The sequence below is a fragment of the Strongylocentrotus purpuratus genome, unplaced genomic scaffold, assembly GCF_000002235.5.
Source record: "Strongylocentrotus purpuratus isolate Spur 01 unplaced genomic scaffold, Spur_5.0 spur5_scaffold_3, whole genome shotgun sequence".
NCBI classification, from domain to species: domain Eukaryota; kingdom Metazoa; phylum Echinodermata; class Echinoidea; order Camarodonta; family Strongylocentrotidae; genus Strongylocentrotus; species Strongylocentrotus purpuratus.
The window spans coordinates 19,964,199-19,989,342 of NW_022145609.1; positions in this window are offsets into that span (position 1 = coordinate 19,964,199).

A 25,144-nucleotide genomic window follows, 5' to 3' on the forward strand; every position below is an offset into this window, starting at 1 on the left:
TTGAAGTGCCGCTTCGATAGAACAACGATTTAGTTTCCTCATAATTCCGATGTTATCGTCGTATTACACATACTTCCTACATCGGGCAAGCAAAGTTTTTCATCAGGTGTTCGTTATTGCATCCTCTTTCAAGCCTCCTTCAAAAATGCTCTCTTTTTACAGGAAAACAGAGGCAAGAAAGCAATGTGGAGGAGCTTTCGAAAAGAAATTATCGACTACCCCCCCCCCACCCCCTGCCCCCCCCCACTCCCACCAAAACCAACAACACTACAAACAATCTAAAGAAATTTGTTATAACGTATAACTTTTGATGTAGTTCAAGTATAAAAAGTTCAATATACACATAACAACGATGACGATAAACTAAATAGGTATCCCCTCCCCCTCCCTCTCCTTTGGGTAATTAATGTAACAATTTGATTAGATTTTGTATTCGTTTCGTTGGTCAGTAACTAAGATTTGTGTGTAAACATGACAACTTTACGCTAAATTTAAAAGAAAATCGACTCATACTTTACCGTTACGATCTTAATTGTTTGTGTTGAAATATCAATTTATTTTCAAATTCATGTCTTACATTATTTCTAATAATGCAAACATACAGCTATATTGAAGAAGAAAAATACGATATTGTTTTTTTCTTCACTTGCTTTCTTTTTCGTTCACTTATTCCTTGATCTCTAATCAGATTGAAAATTGCATTTGTTAAAGTATTCATTTTTGGAATTGAGGTAAATACTAAGGAAATTACTTTTATCTTTTTATTTTTCATTTACAATGTTCCACATAGGATGATTGGAAAATCACAGACTTGGATATGACATGTTGTCATAATAAATTATGACCATGTCAAGCATTAATTAGGTTTATAATTAAGTTGTTTATATGTTAGTTGTAGAAAAAAAAAATTCATTGGCGCGGCATCTTTTCTATTATTTTGTTTACTGAATGATACGAATAGAAATGTCGCTCTACGATACACCTTTTTTCATGGTACTCTAAATAATTTGTGTAGGTGTTTATATCACTAACTTTGTGTATGTTCAGTCGGTATATTATCGCAACACAAAATGCAATCATCCAATCGTATCCAAATAAGGCAATATAAAAAATCCTTGTTACCTAACATTATTTATTCGAAGTACTATTTTCGACACACTGCAAGAAATATTTTACACTAGTTTGTTAGGTGTGAAGCTGTAATCACTCAAGGAGGTTTTTTGTAATCGGAAAAAATTATTCGGCCTTCTGCAATTAATTTGGGTTTCAGTTTGTTAACTGTAATTGCCATCCGTACAAAATGATATATCTAACATTCTTAACTTTATTTGTGCATATTTGTGTCCTGTTTCATAATGTTTTCAGTATTTTTCAGTGGATTCAGTTGCAGAATTTTCTTTCAAACATTCATAATACTCGCGTAAAGAGCAACTGCACAAAACAAAACGATTTATTGAATTTGTTTTCCTTGGTAGGCCTACACATTTAGGCAATTATCATGAAGCAAAATCATTTATGCTGGATTTCGATTCGTTCAGGATGCATTTTCTTTAATAACCGTGGTCAATGTGCAAAGTCGGCCATTTTATTTCCTATTATCACTGTCTCTCCGATTTCTTATTTCAGGCCCGAAAATTTAGCGTCTAACAGGAGGTCGGCCGTCTGTTATCGTATTAAAGAAAGAGGCAAAGTACTAACAAAATGGAAAGAGGTGTGTGGAAATAATTGATTCATCATTTCAGGTTGATAATCCTTCACCTCTATTCCTTGTCTCTAAACGCCTCTGACTAATTCCTAACTCCTCCTATTAGATGTGTAGAATAGCATGACTGATTGACGAAACCTTATACACGGAGCACAATTATGATTATAATTGGTGCGTGAGTTTTGACGCGTTTGCGCGTCCTTTTTCAAGAATGGACCTTTAGCTGGACTTTCCGTTCCTATTCTTTTAGCTCTTATACGAATTTAAAAATGACCACGGGTGATTTTAACAAAGAAACATGTTGAATAATTGCGTCCATTGATCATCATCCGCTATGGAAGACATGCTCTGAAAAATTTGAATAGACATTTAATAATTGTGTGAGTAGCGAATACGCGGAATATAGCGATTTCCTCTATTCTTTTGACAAGGTGACCATTGGCGTGGCTCGGGATTCGGTCAGGGGGGATAGTTAGATCCCTATCTATCTTCCAATCTGCTGATTGGTTATAGGATGCTGGGAAGTGGTGTCCGAGGCGGGTCAGCTAGAGAAGGGTGTTTTTTGTGCTCGTCTTTTATTTATCGCGGGAAGTTGCGGTGGTATAAGCGAGCAGCGTGAAGCTGGATCTTCTGACCCGGGCCTTTGACGGCCACTGATTGCTTCCTCGCACCACTACCATTCCCTACCATCACCTGCAAAGCATGGTGTGTCATTTCAAAAAAGGGAGAAAACCCATCTCCCCCATGAATAAATCAATCTTCCCCCTCTTTTCCTGCCATGGGGGTCTCTCGATGGTCAGGGGGGAGACCAGGGGAGGTAAGAGAGTAGGAGTTCGTATCGCTTGACCAGTCGTATGATTGAAGGGGCGCTGGACACAGAGCGCCAAAAAAGCTGCTTAGAGGGTCAGAAATCAATTTTTTGTTCCCTCCTGAAACGACGCATGAGTGATAAAGAAGTACACTTCAGAAAAAACGACACATATCTCTCCCTTCCTCTTTTTATTTCCATTTCACCCTATCCTTTTCCTCTTCACTATTCTACTCTTGCCATATGCAATGCCGTTTGTTTTCTAAGGATTCAGTAATCAGGGCGGATAAGGTCAGCGTTAGATGTGACTCAAGAAAATTATCTGTCCGCATGAAAAGTTGCAAATAAGTAAGCCCCAATGAAACAATATGGTGTAGATCAACACAATACTTTCATTCATACACGAGAATGTCGTATAGGAAACAATAATAAACCTAATATTTTCTGTTTTGCATAAACTTGACCAATTGGTTCAAAGGTCAATATTTACCTTGAAATACAGTCATAAATGTTCATTTGTAAACTCACTTCTAAAAAAGCGATAATAACTTATTTTTTAAAATAACCGATATTTAAAGGCGATACTACTGTTTCCAATCTGGCGTTGTCAAAAATTTTGTTTCATAAAATGTAAACGGTGAGTGCGCGTAACACTGAGCACATGAGAGCGCGTTTATATTGTTGTGTGCTTTTCTCAAAATGGTTTGACGATACCCCTCACTAGATTTTGTCTTCACACTGTAAAAAATATAGCCTTTTATTTACAAACAAAAATCATCATTACATAATTAATATCCTTATAAACGTTAGAACAATTGTACATTTATTTTGAACTTGAAGTTGCTTGGCATAAGATAAGGAGATAAGTGCGCAAATATATACATTGCTGAAATTGTAATTTTATTAAAATTATATCCGATTCAAAAGCGTTGGGTGGTTTTTCAAGATGGTAGTCAACAAGTACTTAAAGGTAATTACAGTTTATTTTTGTGTGTGCAAGGTCTTATTTTAAACATTTTAATATCACAGACCTGCGTCCTATTGGGCAACATACTTTTTTTCTTCATGAAGATGCATATTTTTAATTGTGGAATCCAGGGGGTATATGAATTGTAAACCCCTAAAGGCATCTGTAATAATAAATGATTAAGCCTACCCCCCCCCCCCCCCCCCCCACGGTTAGTGAGCAACTGTTTTTTGAAACCACAAGTATGGAATGATAATTCCTGTTCTGAAATGCCCTAGTACAATAGTCCTAAATCATGTATGTAAATAGTTCATAACTAAAGAGATAAAAAAGGACTTCCATTAGTACTTGAAACTTCACCCAATTCAATTCACCCCTGACCTGGGAAACGATTTCCAAAACGGAGCAAGAACAGACTAAAGATAAATAGTATATTACACCCAATGACCAACAAATAAAGATATTGGTTTAACGAATTGCCTCGCGATTGCCTCCTCAGAAAGTCATCGCGTTTATTAACTCCCGTGGTTAAATAGTGAAAAACTAGACTCCCATTTTCCAGATCATGTTTACTCTCGGCGCTACTTTCTGTTTGAATTTCTAGCAATAGCAGTTTTCTCAGGCCAGCCGAAAAGTTAAAACATATTTGATCGTACACAGAACGGTCCAGAAACAATCTAGTGCCGTGCAAATACAAGGGGAACTAAAGGAACAAGAGAGGGGGCAAACTATTGACTCTATACCCCGTGTGCCCAATGCAGGCCGCGTTAATTATTTGCACTCGTTAAATAATGCTTTAGCCCGGTGTTAGATGCCCCTTAACGCGAAACGTGTACATATTTATTGAACCGCGACTACACCATAGTTTACAAATGAAGAGAGCAGGATCGAGAGTGCTTTCCAGTTCAGGAATCTATTGCAACCCCAGCAATTCCAGAAAAAAGATGTATAATGTTTTGATACTGACTAGTTTGTCAGAAATCCTCTAAAAAGGCAAGTTATCAATTTGAACATATACAATAACAATATATTCTTACATGTTTACCTGTTCTGTTGCAACACTTGATAAAGACTAAAAGATTACAAATACAAAAATGCTGTTTTCTAGACGTAATGTACAGAATATCTCTAAAAGGAGCAAGACATTAACAATGGTTACTTACCAATGATAATGGGCTATTTCAAAATATATCCACAACTACTCGTCTCGACAAACTACTAGAAATGACTGACGAGCTAGGATTGGGGGCCCTTATTTTTTAACCCCAAATATCATTCAAATTTCTCTGTCTATCATCTCATTTTCCTTTAATATTCGTTTTTTGTGTCGTTCGAATCTTTATCCCACCGCAGCGCTCATTTCTCCCCTCATCCTTAATACAAACGTACTAATGCACCAAGCGACAGACTCGCACCTGAAAAATGAAAACGGAAAAGTAGGGAATAAGGGAGAATACAAAAAAAAGTGAAAAGTAAGAAGGAAAATCAAAAGAGCAAACGAATTGCTTTACAATGAAGATCATAGGAAGAAAAGAAGGACCGACATAGGTGGTAAAAAGCATTTTTGTTCGTTTTAGGAAAAACCTCCGAGTTCGTGCGAGCACAGAGTGAGCAGGATTAGCGAGAAGGGAGATGGGGAGTAGTGGGGGTGAGCACTCGATATGGGCCCGCCTACCCCCAGTCTCTAAACCCGCCATGCAACTCTTTTCCTGCTGAAGTAGGGAGCATCTTTTGTCTCGACCGATTCCTTATGAACGGTTTTAAGTTAAAGAAAGAGAGGACGGTGAAGAAAGAACTGAGAGGGAGGATGGGGGGAAGAGAACAAATGGAATTCAAGTTTGTTCTCCCCATCCCCAGAGGCTAAATTAAGATCTAAATCCCCCCTTGCCATTTCCTTGAAGAAAAGTATTGGGGGAGAGCACCTCCCATCTTGTTAGGCCATGTGCGAGCGTGCCCCCGAAACAACTGAAAGGAATTAAAAGTCAAAATGAAGCAGTCCTCGCAATTAGGATTAAAGAGCCCTTCCAATGCCATAACCCCGTTCGCGGACCGGCTCCCTAACAAAGTACGAGTCACCCGTACAGGGTGTACAGAGAAAAACTAAAGTGAACCTTGTGCAATTTATTTTTGGACCTGAGTAACACGGATATTGGCAGAGAGACAATGTTGAAATAATTAGAGCATGTTTTACGTGTTTCATTTTTTAAAAAGTTATTTGACGATATCATGAAACGAAAATAAAATGTCTATATATGGTTTTGTCTTCACCTTTTCTTTTTAAGTAAAAATAATCGGATAAGTGTTGAATTATTAAAGTGCATCATAATTTTTTATTATCTAAACTTGTGTAAGATTGATAGATTTATAGAATATGAAAATATGGGTTATTGATCAAACTCTACTTCAGTCGTGAGTATCATGTTTATGATGTTAAAAATGGTTAAACAGACATTAGAAAGGTTTCGTATCCTTTGTCTTCATTACTAATTATTTCGTGAAAGAATTGGGAAACTTTGTGTTTTTCCCAGACCCAACAGAAACAAAGGCCTCACAATCCACAACAGAAATTACTCCACTCCAATGGAAACCGAATCTTATGCAAATTTCCAGCAACAGTCCACATTGTTACTCTGGAAATTGTGAATAGTACACTGGTTGTCCACTCCACCACAATGCTACTAGAAATGTGTTATATTTTAACATGTTTAAGAAAAAGGGCCGATTCTCTATTTTCCATTATTTATCGCCATTTCCTGCGCTGGTATCAAACCTGCCCTGCTCAAATTAATGAGAAAAAGAAGAAAAAAAGTGGTCAAGAAAATTGGAAGGATTTGATGCGCAGAGTACAAGAGATATCTGGTTGGTCCTGCACCGACTGCCTAAAGGTGTAAACCGAACCGGGTTTGAGATTCGAACTTGAGATATCTCGCTTACTCCCAAGCATTCGATCTAGGGTAGAGTCAGCTGATTGACTTTAGGAAGACTGGCTTTTTATTGCTCACTACCACTATGGTCTGTGGCGTAGCTACAGGGGCAAGGGGATGTTCACACCACCCCCCCCCTTTTTTAATCGAACCACTGAAAATGAGAGGGAGAGAGAGACAGAGAGAGAGAGAGAGGGAGAGAGAGGAAGAGAGAGAGAGAGAGAGAGAGAGAGAGAGGGGGAGGAAGAGAGAGAAAGAGAGTAATAAAGACAGAGGAGAAACTATATGAAATTATAGGACACCCCCCCCCCCTCCTGATGGGTATCCTTGTTTATAATTCAAATTTCACCCAACTACTTGGACCGCCCCCCCCCCCCCCCACGTAAAATACCACTGCCCCTTAATGCTCTATGCTATGCCACCATCTTTAATATTCGCCATGATTCTGCCAATCTTAATACATTAGAAGACTTTAACATGGTGTTTGGATATTGACGAAAACATGGGATATTAATTAAGGAATTAATTTAGATTAGATATAATTGTGAAGACCTACGTTTTATAGCCTGGCATGAAAAATGTCACCTAATTGGCTGCCCTTGAAATGTAAAAGTTTCATAAACGAATGAAGCTTGGTTACTTTATAAACATCATTGCCTGTCGGTCATCTCGCTTTTGATCAGTTGCATGAATTCGATAACCTTTTGCAATGCCAATGTTAAAAAATAATAAATGTAGGTAAAACAATGGGATTTTTCTAAGAACGGGAATTATCAGTGAATTAAAAATGATAAATATTCATTTCAAGAGTAAAATATTCTCTCAAACATAATGTTATTGTGGATAAAGAAAGCACAGACATTACGATTTTAAAAGGCCAAGGAATATTTGAATAGGGGCGGCAGAAGAGAGAGAAAAAAAATCACTGAGCATGTTTGGTCTGTCAACCCATAATCTGAAAGTACCACCTCACAATCACAAAACATCAATTCAATTACTCTTGTTATGGGGACAAACTCACTTAAAACGATATTTGGTTGTTTGTACTGCATTTTCGACTTTAAAGTGCAGATAATTGCCACGATTGTGTATCCGTTTACGCAAGCCCGATTGTATTGCAATGCATATCCTTCGCAAAATAATTACTGTTGAACCAAGACGTTCTCGGGTTTGTGCAAGTTCTATTGTGCCTCAATGCCGCCAATAAAGATTTAGTAACCAATAGAAAATGCATATGTTTTGATTAGTTTACATTGCCGAAAGAAAAACATTTATGAACGATTCGCACGCTTCTCAAAACGGCAGAAAAAGGGCTAAACGAAAATTTACTCGGCAAATAGTTGACATAATTGAGTAAATTTACATTTGTTGATGAAAGGAGGAAAAGGTGGAAAAGAACATTGACCCTTTATGCGCAATGGGTGAGATATATTGTGAACGACAGGCGAAGGAGGAAACTCGGGGTCTAAATTAGAACTAAAATCGTAAATGCCCCCAAATTACAAATTTAAAATGAACCAAAGAAAAGTCATACTAATGGCAAATTCTTAATAAAAAGCTGTTTAATCCTTTGTTTTGTTTGGGGGCATTTATCAGGTTTTGTTTATATAATATTTTTAAGATACTCATGTAATAGTAAACTTATAAAGTAGGAGTTTGCAGTATACAATGGTGTGATAAATGAAGCTAAATGGTTTTTATTTACCTTTATAGATGAATGTGTCAAATAAATTGATGGAATAAATCAATTAAGAAAACAATATTTCTAACACAATTGAGAAAAGGGGGACATGAAAAAAAAGCGATTGGGATAAACAATAAAAAGGAAAATTACTCAAATAAGTCATCAAATACAAAGAGATTTCAAGTCATTTGAAACCGTGTAACAAAACTGTTTCGCCATTAGCTGTTTGACGTAGGACTGGAGGCAGAGAGACACGTCGGAGCATCCCGGTGCAGTCCTCAATAATTCATCATTCTTCACCCCTCGCGTTTATCAAGAGAAGGAATAAGGGTTGCAAAGTAACCCTATCTCCTCAATTACCTGGCGTTCTTTGACAGATCATTGCACTTTTGGCTCTTAAAATGAGGCCGAGAGGAAAGAAAGACGAAAAGAAACAAGCGACATTGTCTTTACTTAACCTCATTCTCCTACAATTTTCCCCTACTTTTTTCTTCAAGCAAGGCTTGCGCCAAGCCTTTTCCTCCATTGTATCACTCATTCCCCTCACTCTATACCAACAATCTCCCCAAAGTGTCATGCAAATAAGAAAGCCCACTCGGTTAATGGTAGCTAGTCAAAAGGGGGCGGAAATATGTTCGATGGTTTCGCGTTCGGGCGTTTGCGTTTAGACGGTAGAAAGGAAATTTGACATCCAGGGAACAAAAATAGAAGACCCCTCTTTTCCCTCTTTCCCCTTCCTCCTTTCAGTGTTTTTTCTTGGATGTGATGTTGGCATTCCCTTGACTTCCATCACCGTTTTCTGACACTTTGATACTTGCCCTTTTTCTCCTTCGAATACACCATACGCACGCACACACACAAACGCGCACCCACACTTTTCTACCGCACTGAGTTATAGATATACAAACCTACATAGGAAGGTAGGCGACGCCTATGGCGACTCCTGTCAAGCCGTGGCGTCACGGACCTATTGGCAACAGTTGCCATTATTGGCAGGTGTCGAAAATATAGGCAGAAGAAGAGGAAATACACACAGAAATGTAGTTAAGGGGGGAGTGAAAAGGGAGATATGATAAAATCAAAGAAATTCTTGTTCAATTGGCAGATGGTTGAGGAAATCCGGTGAAAGTGGTTGCAATCACTTATATTTTTTTTACCCTCATCTCTCATTTCGATCTCATTTATAAGCCCGATTTCATTGTACTCTTGACAAGTGGATGGCATTCTTGGTTCTTCCTTGTTTTCTTCTTATTCTTTTGTATCTCCTTTTTGTCCTTACATTTCTCCACACGTGCTGTGAAGGTATGTTGGAACCTCGTGTTCTAAAGATGGTAAAGCGGAATATCTCGATGAAAGATATTGGGCGGAGATAAAAAGGTGACGTCGTCTGGACTCCCATGGCATTCACATTATATGAATTCAGCTCGAGACTGAACGTGTCCAAAGCAATTTCTAATCTTGTTCTTCACACTTTCCATAGCCCTCCCCCCTCCTCCTCCCCCCCCCTCTCTCTCTCTCTCTCTCTCTCTCCTTTTCTCTCTCAATCACTCTCTCTCTCTCTCTCACTCTTCCTCTCTATTATCAGCTCTCTACCTCTATTGCTGTCTCTATCTGATTCTATTTCTCTCACGTGCTCCATTACCCGATCCCCCTACACACTTTTTTTAATTTTTTTTTTTTAACAATTTTGTTTTATTTCTCCAGATGTGTAATACAAACCATGACATACAATTGAACACACACATACACACACACGCACGCACACGCATACACTCGCACGCTCACGCATGCGTGCTAAAGCAGTCACAGGCCTATATACCTATACGAAAGGTAGTGTCATATTCTGAATCAATTTCTTATCTTGTTCTTCACACTTTGAATAACCCTCTCACTCTATCACCTTCTCTATCCTTTTTTTTCTTCAGGTCTCCCAATCTATTGCTTTTTCTATCTGATTATATTTCTCTCACGTCCTCCAGCACCGAACCCCCTTTCACACACTCACACACTCACACACAAACCAAGCAGTCATAGGCCGATACAACTATATTTTTTTTGAAGAAAAAAAGGTTAGTGTATAATATGGTGTCATATTCTGAACAAATATCGGGTTAATGGATATGCCATCCATTTTCATAATTGCGAGACGAATTGATAATCAAAGTTTAAGCTATGAAGCAAGTGTGGTCGTATTTCAAAGTCTAAAGGAGATAAAGTGGGGTCCTAATTTTGTAGCCATGAACATAAAGTAAAACGCAAGGTCCTCTATATAATAGTGATACAATAAAAAATGGCAAGAGAAACAATGCATATTTAATATTTATTAACTCGTTCTACCAATCTAATAATACAATAGCCAGCTCCATGCATCACAAGTCTTAATCATGTTAATCAACTTAAAACAATTCTTTTCAAAGCGTCAAGGTAATATATAAGACATTAAGCGGTTTTACATTAATTCTATTATTTTGAATGTTAAATATATTTTAATGCCTTATTGTATTCATCATCAAATAGCTCGGGATGAAATTTACCACTTATATGCCAATTTTTATCTTTCTGATAAATCACTTAGTATGTGCTATTTGGTTATCTTGTTAGAAATTTCATCACAGATGCTGCATTAATAATGCCTAGTAGGCCTATTTCTATTATTTTCATATCATGAAATATTTTTCAATATAAAGTTCAATGAGCCGTTTCCCAATTTAGATTTTGGCAAATTATGTTTCATGTGATATTATGCACTGAAGAATGCATCATTGCAAATCGCTAAATAAAATAAGAAACTGTTAATAGATCTCCATATTTTTTCTTAAAGCCCATATGTTAATTACTTATGGATCGTTTTCAAATTATTGCATTTTGTTCATTATAAAAAAAAACTTACATTTTCTTTGATAATTATGGTTACAAGGTTGAAACTTGAATTGCAATAACATTAAAGACATCATTCGGTCCAACACACCATTGTCCTTCAGCCAATTTTTTTTATTGGGCATTTTATGGGGAACCTGTGTCGTCCACGACACCATATGGGACTGTTTACCGTTATGATTAGCACTGGTGTCTCCTTCAATTTCTTCTTTGAAGATAATAAGCCTTTTTGTCAAGATGGCTCGGCCGGCCAAGAAATCAAAGAACTTCACGGTCGAAGATCTGGCCCCTTACCTTCAAGCAAACTCCTGGTTCGTCGACGTGTGCCCTCTGCCCTTGCTTTGGCGTAACAAAACATGACGGCATTGGGTCGACACACCGTGAAACAATGGCCCATTTTGGAAACAAAAGACCGCCGAGCAGTCGTTCCGTTCAAGATGGACTTGTGACTCTTGAAGATATGAATAAAAAACCGACGGTTTTGGCTTTGCTTGATTAAAAAAGTATATGATAGAGGACATAGGCCAAACAAATCCATGTCATCGCCAGCGACCCGACCTAAATTTATAACTCAATCGGCTGGATGGATGTTTCGTGAAGGCCGAGGCTTTCAATGGAAAGTGGTTGAGTTTTGAAATTCGCATTTATAGCAAAGAATGTAAGCATGAAATAGAAACGATAATTGGAGTTGACGTAATATCATCAAGCCGATAGCTATTGTGGGGTACATGCGAGCTAAGCAAAATGTATATCGATGTTAGATTGAAAGAAAGGACAATGTTTCGTCGCCGTGGCATTGAAAAAATGAGAGGCGACGGCGATGACGCGAGCCCAACTGGTTCTTTTATAACATAATCTAAAAACATGTCTCAATTGAGAAGAAATTTCTCTCTCTCTCTTTCTCCTTCTCTCTCATTTTCCGAGTTTCTTTTACATTTAAGCTTTTATCTTGCAAACAAATTGCGCGTTTTCCCGTGAAGCGTGTTGCATTGTGTGCAATATAATATTGCACTATACAAGTCTACGCTGGCAACTTAATCTATGACAGCCTCTCAATATCAAGTCTGTTGTCGTTATTATACAAACGAAAGTGAAGATTATTGTTTAAAAATAAGCACGGCCTTGGTCCAAACATCAATGGCTGTGACTTCTTTGAAAGCGTTGCATCAACGTTTTTCTTTGATGAATGCACAAAGGCGATGTCAAACGAAATGAAAGCAAGACAATGGCCATAACAAGCCGGGATTGAATGCCGTTCTCTCTTTGAAAAGGGAGATATGGACAGGATACATCGTTTATTACAAACTGGCGGAAAGGAATTCTACCAGCCGAGAAGGAGAGAAGCATCTTCAATAAAGAAATAAGAATAGCTTTCATAATAAACGTGTACCACAAAACGGTTAAAGGTTGCCGATGCAAAGCGTATACAAGAACAGAACGAGATAATCAGTGCAGAAACGCATTGGATATTTTCTTTTCTATTCAACGTTGGTCTATTCTTTTTTTCTAAACGTTGTATGGATACAATCAAAATATTGTTTTAGAGAAATGGAATGGTCATTTTGATTAATTGGTAACAAAGAAGAGGATATTTCATTGTCACAAAGCGAAAAAGAAAAGCATCTCTATGAAGCGATGGCAATAATGACAATTTATTATAAGTAAGCATTTAGATGGTGTTTATTGAAATGCATTCTTAGTTAAAATCATTAAGAACATAATATTTACAATGATTATATGTTGGTTGTTAAGAAGCATCACCGGGAAAGGGAAAGGTTTGCACACAATTCAATGAATAACAATTTGTATAATATCATGTGAGTCAAAAAGAAATGGCGTAATAAAAAATATCATTTTGACGATCGCCATTAACTGACTTATTTCATCGGGTCTTTGTAATAAAGTTCAGAAACCCATATCGCTAGCAGAATATTTTGTAGACCTCATTCATGTTACATTTTGTACTTTAAAGTATGTGGATTGCATCACGGCATTCCGAAGAAAATGCCGATTTGGGGTAAAACTTACATGGTGCAACCGTCGAAAGAGGGCGATTTTATCTACAAATCTAAGGCTGAATATCCAAGATTTTAGAAATCCAAATAAAAAAATACCCTATCATGCTATTTGGCACAAACCAGTAAGGTTGGTCATGTAATAGATCAATAACTATATAGACTTGGTAGTTTTAATATGATGTTTCTTTTTATTATTTTACTTTATAGTTTGAGGATATGAGACTATTGATGATCATATATGTCTTATTTATCATTACTGTAAATATCTGGCATGAGACTAGAGCCAAAAGTGATGAAATATCATCTGCTTAATTACGGTTTCATTAAATGTTGCACCCCCCCTCTCTCTCTCTCTCTCTCTCTCTCTCTCTCTCCAAGTACAAACATTCACTCACATACGCACACAAAACCCCGGTTTTTCTTCACAGCTTTCCAGCTCATTTTCTTCCCCTCTCATCTTTCTTCACTTTGTTTCTGTCCCTATCTCTCTCTCTCTCTCTCTCTCTCTCTCTCTCTCTCTCTCTCTCTCTCTTTTTTTCTTTCTTTCTTTCCCTCCCCCTCTCTCTCTTTTGCTGTCTCTATCTACCAATCTTATTCATGCCGAATCTTTTTCCATTTCTCTTCCCATCTTTTTCCTAATATTGTTTCGTTCTGCCTACTTCTCTTTCTTCCATCAACCGATATTTTTATTTTATAGGTACTTCACCCCCCCCCCTTTCCCAGCCTTCTTGTTGCCCTTATCTCCATCTTCATTTACAATCCCTGATAATGTTCATTAGCGCCCAAACGTCGCTGCATTTCAAGTTTATATTAAGAAAGTAAATTGGATTTACCAGGTTAATAATAGATGTGCGCATTCCGACACGGCCCGGTGATAGCCAAAACGACGTCTCGTCGACCATCAGTTTACTCTCAAAGAAAAACTGAATATAACAAAAATAATACATTATGGATCCAGAGTGAATAATAATGGAATAAACAATATTTTCTAACCACCAACAAAAATCGAAACACACCTCACTGGACAATGAAAATAAAAATGTCTTCATTTGTTTCGAAATCACATCGCTGTTGTACGAAATAAAAATAACCGTATATTTTCTCGGACCGAACAGAGCCATAACTCTTCGTCACCATCAGCTCATCGATGCATGTTTTTTGGCGGGCTCGGGAAAGTGGCGAAATTCGCGCGCTGTTCTAGTTCATGGAGTAATATCTGGGTCAGCTATCTTTGTCCTGAGGAAAATATTGACGTCGTAAACAGAGAGAATTATTCCTGGCAAGCAGACGATCTCTGCCAACAAGAAATAAAAAGGGATATTTAGAAAGAGAAAAGGCGCTCGGTCTCATTACGAAGGTTAATGATTCCGTCTGGTTTGATGAAAATAGGATAGGATGAACAAGACAAGGTCGCGGCGTGTATCTCTTTTTGGTCTGGTATGTTGGACAGCCTTTAATGTTTCTTCCATCATCCATTGTCCTAATTATACGTAAGGAATCAAATTTGGGCCTTGTAACTAGGACAATTTCTCACATGTATTGACTCTGTGAGCACGAAATCTTCAGATGTACATCAAGACAGTACAAAGGAGGGGGTACTAATCATTCTTAATAAATTCTGAGGGTCGAGTAAAACTCGTTTTTCAATGAGATGTGGTGACACTAGATCTCATGTGCAAGAGCAGGGCTTGTACACGCAATATATATTAGAAAGAATGCCATTTACTTCTTCTCAGAGAATGGCAAATGCGCTACATTATTACTAATTAATCTTAAAATTCTATAAATGGGTTTTTAATGCAGAGCGATAAGTGTTAATACTGAATAGGTCCACGTTGCGATTCTGGAAAAGAAGTAATAGGCTACAAAACAGTTTTTTAAAGAGACTTCAACAGAAATCAGGTTAAGTTTAACACAAAATTAGGTTGGTTAGCCCTATTATGTTGCAAATGTCGGGTAAGAGAGACATGACGATAAGTGAAAACGAGGAAGAGTGAAAGATCGATGAAATCGATGACAGATGGAATGAGAATAAAAATAAACGAAGAAGAGTTCGTGCTTGTGTCTAACAGTCAATAAGAATATATACTTCTAATTATTTCAATAAGAACAAAACATGTATCAAGGAGTATATAAACAATAATAATGATAATACAAATGATAACAGTAAATCAATTCTCCTTACATTTTACAAATACTATACGTACGTATGTTAAGTATAACTAGTTACAATTAATTACAATTTGAAGGCAAAATCAATAAAAACAAGTCTTCACAAGATAAACGAATTAGAGAGAGAGAGAGGAGAGAGAGAGAGAGAGAGAGAGAGAGAGGAAGAGAAAGGGTAGGAGAAATTTCAATGAGACAAGCAGCGGATCTCTGTACTTTTTCCCTACTTCATTATGACGAAATTGGTCGGTGACTTTACATCACGATGTAATTGTATCATTTAACCCCCGTAATTGACTGGAACCCCAATAATTCGGTTGATGGATGTCCATCCGAAGTCGAACTGACCCCTGTATTTCTTTTCCTTTCTTTCTCTTTTTTTCCCTTCACCACTCTCTTTCAAAAGGGTACAGTGCCATAACCCGTGCACCTTTCATTGTTGCGCATACACGCATCATTTATTGGCCAAAGGGGCTTCAGATTGAATCAGTTCGCCCCCCCCCTCTCCACCCCATCTCTCTCTCTCTCCCTCTCTTTCTCTCTCTCTCTCTCTGTATATATATATATATATATGATGTGTATACACATTTAAGTACTTCCCTTTCGTTTCTCACTTATTTCCTCTCTCACACTTTCTTTTTTCTCTCCACCCCCCCTCTCTCTCTCTCTCTCTGTATCTCTCGCACTCGTCCTCTCTCACTCTCTCCATCACTCTCTCTCTCTCTCTCTCTCTGTATATCTCTCACTCTTCCTCTCTCACTCTCCCCATCTCTCTCTCTCTCTCCAGCCCTCGGTGACCTAGCCCCCTCCCCCTCATCATCTCGGCGATTCACTGGTTCTGGTGGGTGATGGTGGTTGTGATGCTATCTCATGCTGACTCATATTTAGATTGGGGCCATCGAATAGTACATGACATCATGGGCGATGTCCATCTGGTCAACAGGAGGGGGAGAGGGAGGGTGTCGAAGTCGCAAGTTATCACGGATAGCTTATATGCGGACTGACCGATCCCCCCCCCCCTATGTCGACCACGAGTTCATAAACGGATCTTTAAATTTTAGACTGAAAATACACAACAAATCATTGCAGAGATGAAGAAATTATGCTGCATTGATTAATTAGCCATTTAAACTTCCGATTTAATTAAAGCAGCCTGACCACAGCCAACCAACTCCATCTATCAGATTGAATAAGTTACATGTTCATGTACAAGAGAGCCTTACCACTATATTCTACTGCCAATCATCCCTTTAACACGATGGCCGAATCTTTGGAGAAATCTTCTCATAGGCAATTTCAATATCTTTAATTAGTGTACTTCCTTTATACAACATGTTGGGAATACATCACATGTCATTGTAATGTTTGCACATTTTAAACGGTAAGGGAGACGGCTGATTAAATTGGCTTCATTTTTATTTTTTTTAACAAGTCTTGGTGATCGTGCTCTTTTTGTTTTTCTATTTAAAAATTATGACTTCATCTCTTTGGCATGTAAGACGTATTGGTTTATATGTACACATCAAAAGGGTAATGGAAATATTTGTATTCACTTGACTCGTGTTAGTACATTGTTGTAAACGCTTTGCTCGGTTTTTAACATCGTTATCCAACCATTAGTAGACCACTGGGACAACAGAATAAATGGCGTTCTCAAAAACAAAACAAAAATCGCCGACACGAATAAATAACAATTAGTGTCACCTTCCAATTATAGCCAAGTTCATTTTTTTTTTTTTACTTTTGGTGGAAATTAATGGACCACTAAATAGTGTTTTCTTTGGACGAAGGGATGCTGTTGCTGGGGTCTTTCTCTTTCTCTATATCTTTTTGTAAAGTAACAATAATAAGAGGTCATATCCGTGCTTGTATCACTAAATCGCGATATTTTGATAACTTTTATCCTTGTTAACAATTGCGGTGTGGCCCACACAGCCTCTTGGCAAACAGCTCACCGGCCCTCCTCTGAGGTATTTAGGTTAATAAAAGACCAAAACTATTTTTCTGCTCTCTTTTTTTTTAATTCAGGTGTATTTTTTCCCTGGACTGACCTATTTACCATTGTTCGAAAACTAATAACGGCACTAACATTATCGATTGCGTTGAATAGGTGACACAGATAAACAGATGCGTGAAAAGGCCACCGTCGGCAGCAAGGTTTCAAGGCACGAGTGAGTTATGCCCTTGTTATTTGATATTTTTTCCTGTATTAAACAACTTTAAAAAGAATTCTTTTCGGCGAGAACTGATGGGTCTTATTCACCTGTTGGGTATCCAAAGCCGATGCTATCTATTGCTTGGATATTGTTCGTTATAACGTCGTGGGTATAACAAGGACCTATACAATAATGACTACAATCGTGATACTAGCAATTACATTTGTCTCTGACACGTCGGGTGTCTCTCTAAAAACCAAAGGCGTTGGAATTTAGCTTTTATGCTGGTCTTTTCGACACTTACAGAGAAAGAAAGAAGAGACAGGAATTGAAAGAATATTTCATGGTCGTAAATAACCTCCGAGGTTGGACTTGAAGTGTGGTATCGTGAATATTAAACAGGGGTCCCAATATTCTAATGGGGCTTCTAAAGTTCAGCTACGGGTCGGCTGTAAAAAAAAAAAAAAACATTTTGACGAATCAAATGAAGACCTTCTTTATAAATGCTTTTTTCTTGAATAAAAGATGTGCTCCATTTAAATCCATCAAAAGGGCTTTGTGATTTTTGTTAAATGTTTAGTTGCATCTGAGATGTGAACATCAAATGTATGTAATCTGAAATAAATCTGCAGTATTTCTGCCCCACTGATATATGAACAATGGATACCTGGTATGCACGACCGTTTATTTAAGGCACGGATGTAAGGCACTTGTGAGGTTGGGGCGTTGGAAAAGCGAGATCTATTGTCACCGTTCCTCCCGTCATGACAGAAACAGGAAAAGAAAAATGATTTGGCAACATGATAAAAAGACTATATAAAGGATATGATCTTTGAACACCAAACCTATTCATTCATGCATCGATGAAAAGTTCTCTTTATGTCATAGATCAGGTGGAAATGGCGAGGAAGGTTAAAGATAAAGAGGGAACAAATCCATCGGATTAAAAACGGGGATAAATCAAGCTTCCTGTCAGTCTACCTAATCCATTTCTAATCTATTTCCAAATTTTTATCCATAAGTCATTCCAAATAGCAAGGAGGATTAGATCATTCATCAGTTTGATAAATTATGTTTAGGTTTAAACGGAAACAACTCGTCAAACGACGTCCCTTTTGAGACATGTTGGGCTGATATTGATTTCAATGATATTCATTGCATCGTTGGATTTAACTATCCATTTGAAACGTATCATCACTGCACTGATATAAACCCGGTAATAAATAACAAATTGTAACATACGGTTTATAATCGGTATTGAATGAAGTAAATATCTATTATATAACACATTTTGAAGAAATGTATATCAAACGAAGAAAAGGAATTTATTGTGGCCTATGTTTTCGTCTCATTTCTGAAAATATATTCAGGTATTATACAAGCAAGTACAAATGTTGGACTCTTGCTGATACAGTCTAGCTTGAAATGCATAGAGATTAGAATTGTTAAGTTTATTTCCTCAATAACAAATAACACTATGGTAAAAATAATAGGCCGAATACTCCATTTCATTGCATTATTTTACAGCGTCGACTGTTAAGCTACATTTTTTCCGGGCCACAAATGAGTTAAAATGGTGAAATTTAGCTTTAATTTATATCTTAAGCTATCTGGGCTGGACCTTCAAAAGCATATCCATGTACTGATGTAAAAAAAAAAAATGTATACACATTCCGAAAGCATGACCAGTTTCATAACACATTTCTTGATACATTAGCTGTATTTGATGTCAAGGCTCTAAGAATCTATCAAACAAGTTAAAGTTATTGCTTAAGACTCACATGCAATCGATAGTATATTTTCTATCATGATTTTAATTTCCTTTCTAGAGTTGGTTCAATATTTTCAAAAATATCGAATCAAATGCCTTTGAAACTTTTCTGTGTCACATGAATACTATTTACTACCCTCAAATTGATATCTCAGTCGAGTTTCATGTCTGGCTTCCGCAAGAAAGATTATGACATTACGGGTTGGAAGGCTGTTTCTTCATACCTTCTACTTTCCTTCAATATTTTCTTTAAAAGGCTTGAACAAGAAACACGCAAATACGGGCAAATTAAATTGTTGGCTTAAGGCGTCGGTAAGCGATTCAAATCGAGTAATCGATAAACTGTCCAAGGTTATTTTTTCAAAATGACAGAGAGGGGAAGGTTTGTCGACCTACGTCTTGTGATAAAATTAGACATCGAGAATCGTCTCACAAATTAAAAGGAAATATTGACGGCGGATATTTCTAAACAACTCATTTTGAAAAGAGCCCTTGCCTGCTCGCGAAAGTTAAGTTCAAGTCGGCAGCGTTTTACTGCAGACCCTTTGCGACCTTGGTATTTTAGAAAAGATGCCGGAGAAGAAAGTATAAAAACATGCTTTCATGATAAATCAATATTCCAACCATTTTTGTTGCGCCATGTTCAAGCTATATCCCCCGATGGTAAATGAAATACGATCATTCTTAAAGCTAATCCACCTAGCATCGCTCAGCACAGCGTGAGGTGGCGTGTGTCTATGCCGCCCGTGCCGGCGTGGTGCAGCCTCAATGCTGCGTAGAGGAGTGGCGCCTTTGAATGCTGTCTAGACCGCAAAGCGCACATTCTGGCGCCGTACGCATGGGCGTGGTGTTTTGTTCCGCCACTTTCCACCATGCGTGCGCTGTGGTGTTTCGTGTATAGGAGCTGATCAAATGTGATGCGCGCACGGCGCTTTTTGGCGATGGGGAAACTACACCTGGCAATGGGAACACTTTCTACATACGTGTACCCTTTCTCCATGGTGGTAGTAATGCAGAAAGAATGAATGAATGGACGATAATGCCTCTGCGCGTTGTTAAAAGCAAAATGTTCTTCTTCGAGTCTCGCGTTTTCACTAGGTGGTGCATTTTGTTGTATTGAAAGATCATACTCAATTTTCTCGATGGGGCTTACCATATTCTCATCTTCCCCGGCGGGGGGAAGAGGAGTCATGATAAATAAACGAACAGTCAAACATTAAGCTCTTTAACGAAATCAATGAAATTGAGCGTGGTTTGTTGCGCATTGTCCTCGGTGAATTGTCGGGAATGCCCTTGCCCATCAAAAGAGTCGTGGTTTATTGTGCTAAGATTTATCATCAACGCGATGATGATATGAAATGGGGAGAAAAAACAGCAAACGAAAGAGAGAGAGAGGAAAAAAAAGAAAACCCGTCTTATTTGGCCACTTTCGCTTAATACTCGCTCAAAAGCTTAAAACCATTATTTATTTTCTGGCATCTCCGTTTGTGTTTGTTTATTGTGACTGTTATAATGGAACCCATTAGCGTTCGACGATTATACTTTACCGCCATCATGGTTTCTAATGTCAACAATATTCATATATTTTTATTCCATTTTTTTTTCATGACTGTGTTCGCACTCTCAAGCAAAATGGTCATTGTATTAAAGTAGTAAGCCTTGTGCTATTCGCATCTTCTCTCTCTCTCTCCCTCTCTCTCTCTCTCTTACTTTTCTCAATCTGTTATTTTGTAATATTATTTGTTTGTACAAATCGATAATATTCTTGTTCTTCTATTTTGTATACATCAACTTTCATCTCCTTTACATTTTGGTAATGATCTTTATTGACATTTATCATATCGACTTCCAGTATTATAACATCACAACACCTATCTGAAGTTAGCTTTGTCAACCTACAAAGACGTTGAATATACCTATAGCCGAAGCTGGAAGTGACAAATAATGTTTCAATTGGACCTTCATGTCTAATGCATTTTTTAAATATCTTTTCTTCTCTTTTGAATTATGAATAAATCGTGTGGTTTGAATACGGAAAATGGCATTTTTGTTCAATTTAGCGGTTAACCTGTTAAAAAGAATTACTTACGTTTATTTTTTTTATTAGCCTTTGCAGAGGGGAGGTTTTTTTAAAATTAGTATATACATTTTGGAAATCGATGTCATTCACTTTGCTCCTAGAGATATTCGGACACGTTTTACAAGATGAAGCCAGGCTTCTCCGAAAATAAAGCTTGATGTGCTTGCAGCTTAATGTAAGAGAGGAAGTGTTAGAGAGTGAGAGAGAGAGATAGATAGAGAGAGAGAGAGAGAGAGAGAGAGAGAGAGCAATGCTTGTACATGCACAAACACTTAAAAAAGACCGACAAAAAACTGCCGAAACGTAAGCGAAGAAAAGACATCATCGGAAAACGTTTTTATAAAAGACCGACGTACACACTGCCGAACTGTAAGCGATGATTGGACATCATTAGGATATGTATTTGAAAAGCCTTACATTTTATGCATGAGGGGATGAGTGATATTATCCATTGTTCATTGATTGTTCGATTATCGGCAATCTAACATCGTTCATCACAATCAACTGTTTTATCATTCTACCACAATCCAATCACCAAACATGCTCTAAGAAGGAGAAATAATCTAAATCAAATTGCTCTCTTTCAGGTCCTTGTTCTTCAAAACCAAAGGAACAAAAAAGTCCCAATTTCGGAGATGAGTCGTAAACTGTCATGTCCTTTTGCCCCCTCTATCTATCTCTTTCATAACTCCTTTATCCTTTCTCGTCACTCCTTGTCATCTTGAATGGCGGTTCTCGTTGTTTCCATACCATTGCACCCGATAAATTATTGTTCTTACGCTTGACTTCCAGGACGAACGCTATTCCTACATCTTCATACAATGCTCACTTCTCCGTACCGCATCCATCTTTTTCTTGCCAGTCATACAAATCCTTTTTCACGTCGCTCAATCGCTTTCTGCAAGAACAGACGCATTCACGCAAAAAACAGGTATAATGCCATTATCAACTCTTCAAGTATCTTAACCGTTTAATGTACAGTCGTTCTGTTTATTCTTTGGGCTTCATGTCATCTTTCAACGTTTTTGATACCCTTCCGCACATTAGACAATGTCATTTACTAGATTGCGGATGGTCGTTATGAATTGAAAATAAAAGTTTTGACATTCATCGCGAAAGGTAAGCTCCTTGTGCTCTCTGCGTCTATCGAATTCCCAGGCCTCAAACCTTTGAGTTGATGATATGGCTAAAAAATAACGAGGTATCCAATAGTGCGTAATTACAAAAGTGTGTAGTTCATTCTTCTTTTTTGTCTCTACAAGATACCAAACTTTTATAGGCTTAACCTTTCCACTCGATTTACCTACTCTCTATCTTTCACTCTATCTATCTATCTCTCTCCCTCTTCTTCCCGCTCTCCACTCTTTTTCTCTCTGTCTGTCACTCTCTCCACAAATACATCAATTCCTTCCATTCCTCCCCCCTCTCTCTCTCTCTCTCTCTCTCTCTCTCTCTCTTTCTCTTTTACTCTTTCTCTGTCTCCCTTTCCCTACTTCAAAATAATAATCTTCCATTTGTTCTCTTTCTTTCTTTTTCTATCATTATCTGTTCTCATTGTTTATTTTCTCTATTTAAATGTATTCCTTCGATGTGAGGGGGGGGGGGTACGAAAATGATCCCCATGTTTAAACGAGGTGTTAAAAAGGAATCAGGGGCAAGGATTGTCAATATTTTATTTTGAAAAACTTAATTGAAAAATAAAATGTGCGAAAATTAGTGCAAGAGCTAATTAACTTATAACTAATTAAGTTTATGCCAACTGTAAGTTGGCATAATGGTTGGCATAGTGGTCATGGTTGATTTGGGATGGTGTGTGAATATGTTGATAATGATGCTATTGGTGATGGTGGTGATGATGAGGATGGTGATGAAAATGAAAATTTAGAAATGTTCCTCTATGTATTTGATAATTGTTAGTGTAATGATGCTAAGACAATTAAATGGAGTATCATAAAAGCTTAACTCTCGGATTTAGGATATATAACATGTAGTACTGTATTTGTTAAATTATAGAACATACCTAATGTACATTGCATTTTATGTTCTGTTATATCCCTATAGTTCCCCTCTTTTGCTTGGTTAATGTCTTTACATTTGATTTGGACGACCGACCTAACGACCAACACAGCATTGCATTATCACGGTAATCAGGATCGTTACGTTATGACGGTGAAATTGACTCTGGAGAAATCAAAAATGGACGCCGGCTCCTACACGGTTGAAATGGTGTTGGGATGATGATCATCATTAATAACCAGTTATCATGGCAACGGAATAATCAAAAGGTGTGAAACGCGAAGGGATAGAGACAGGTTGGTGGGGCGTTCTAGCGATTCATCGCAGAAACTTTCAACTCAACCACAGCTATGGTGGCGGATAGTTGTGATTCTGAATTCCGTTACACACCAGGGGTCATTCACTTGACGTACGATTGCGTCAGTGACTGTTTGGGTCTCTGACGCGCCATTTGAGACTGAACTCGTGTACAAGAGCTTGCAAAATGAGCAGTGCATGCACACGATGCAGTAACACTATGATTGGCTTATGCGCTATACTTGTATTCACGTGTTTGATTAGCGCAGTTAAAATGACGCATCGTGTGACGGATCGGCCTTTATTTACAGCAACCGCTCAAGGTGATAACAACATGGCGGTTGCATTCACGTCCGGTTAAGGATGACGATAAACATGCCACAAGAAGACTTGCGAGCTGAACCGGTTGAAAGGGGACAACTCCAACTGACGAATCAATAAGGTAAACAGGCAAGACGGAGATAGTGGGTCTGTGAGTTCATGCTTAAACAGAATCTAAAGCTGTCAGGCCACGATAAAGCTTTGAAAAATAGCAGACTTAGCTGGTGCGCAGACGACATTTTCCTTCCGCATCTTTGCGCCCGCCAAATTCACGTTCCAATAATTTCGGGAAAACACGACATCGTTGTTTCCCTTTAAAGGTGTGGTAGACCTTCATCCAAACTATTCTTTTTCCAAAAAGAAACCGTGAAAAGGAGATTTAAAAAACCAACAACATATAAGACCCACCGATACAAGACTATATCGTAACGAGAATTTCGCCATGTACATGAATATAGGTCTGTACATTATGTCGTAATCAAAACCAACGTGAGATTTTCTAATTTCTGAAATATTTTATTATTGGACTTAATACAGCTATTGAATGCACATACACAATGCACTTAAGTAAAATCGTTTCCCTAGTTCTTGAGATGGGCTACACACTTCTGTACAATCTGCACTTCATTAACCCTGGGGCAATGTCGGACTCCTCTTTCAAAATGGGCGTGGTGACACGACGACAGGAAAGCTCGTAAATAAAAACAATATCATTTTTTAATTTCATACTCGACAAATTATGGGATCAAAATATTGTATTCCAAAATAGCTCACCGAATACTTGATTGATTCCATTGCTCCGCCTTTCATATTTTAAGCCGTCCATTATTTTGAAAACAAGCAGATTTCTTCCTCCCCGAAATCCCCATCGAAATTTATCGAGGGCCAAAAGGAGAATTAATCCCTTAAACCGATATCTGGGTTACGTGAAGTAATTTGTCGTGATACTAGGTCAAGCGGTTCATAATCGGGTGATGAGACGCAAAGACGAGATCACGAGAGAGGGGGACAGACAGAGAGAGAGAGAGAGAGAGAGAGAGAGAGAGATGCGAAAAAGAGAGGGAGATACATGTATGTAAATACATGGAGGCCTATATATTATATATAAATATCAAAAGAGAAAGGGTGGACGTGGGGGAGAGCGAGTGAGATGAGGGGAATAGCCCTCATCGTGCCTGCATGTAAAACCAAGAAGAAAAGAAATTGCCACATTGAGAGGGAGATGCAAGAGGAGGCACAGAGAGAGAGAGAGATAGAGAAAGAGAGAGAGAGAGAGAGAGAGAGAGAGAGAGAGAGAGAGAGAGAGAAAGGAGAGAAGAGAGAGAGAGAGAGAGAGATAAAGGTGAATAGC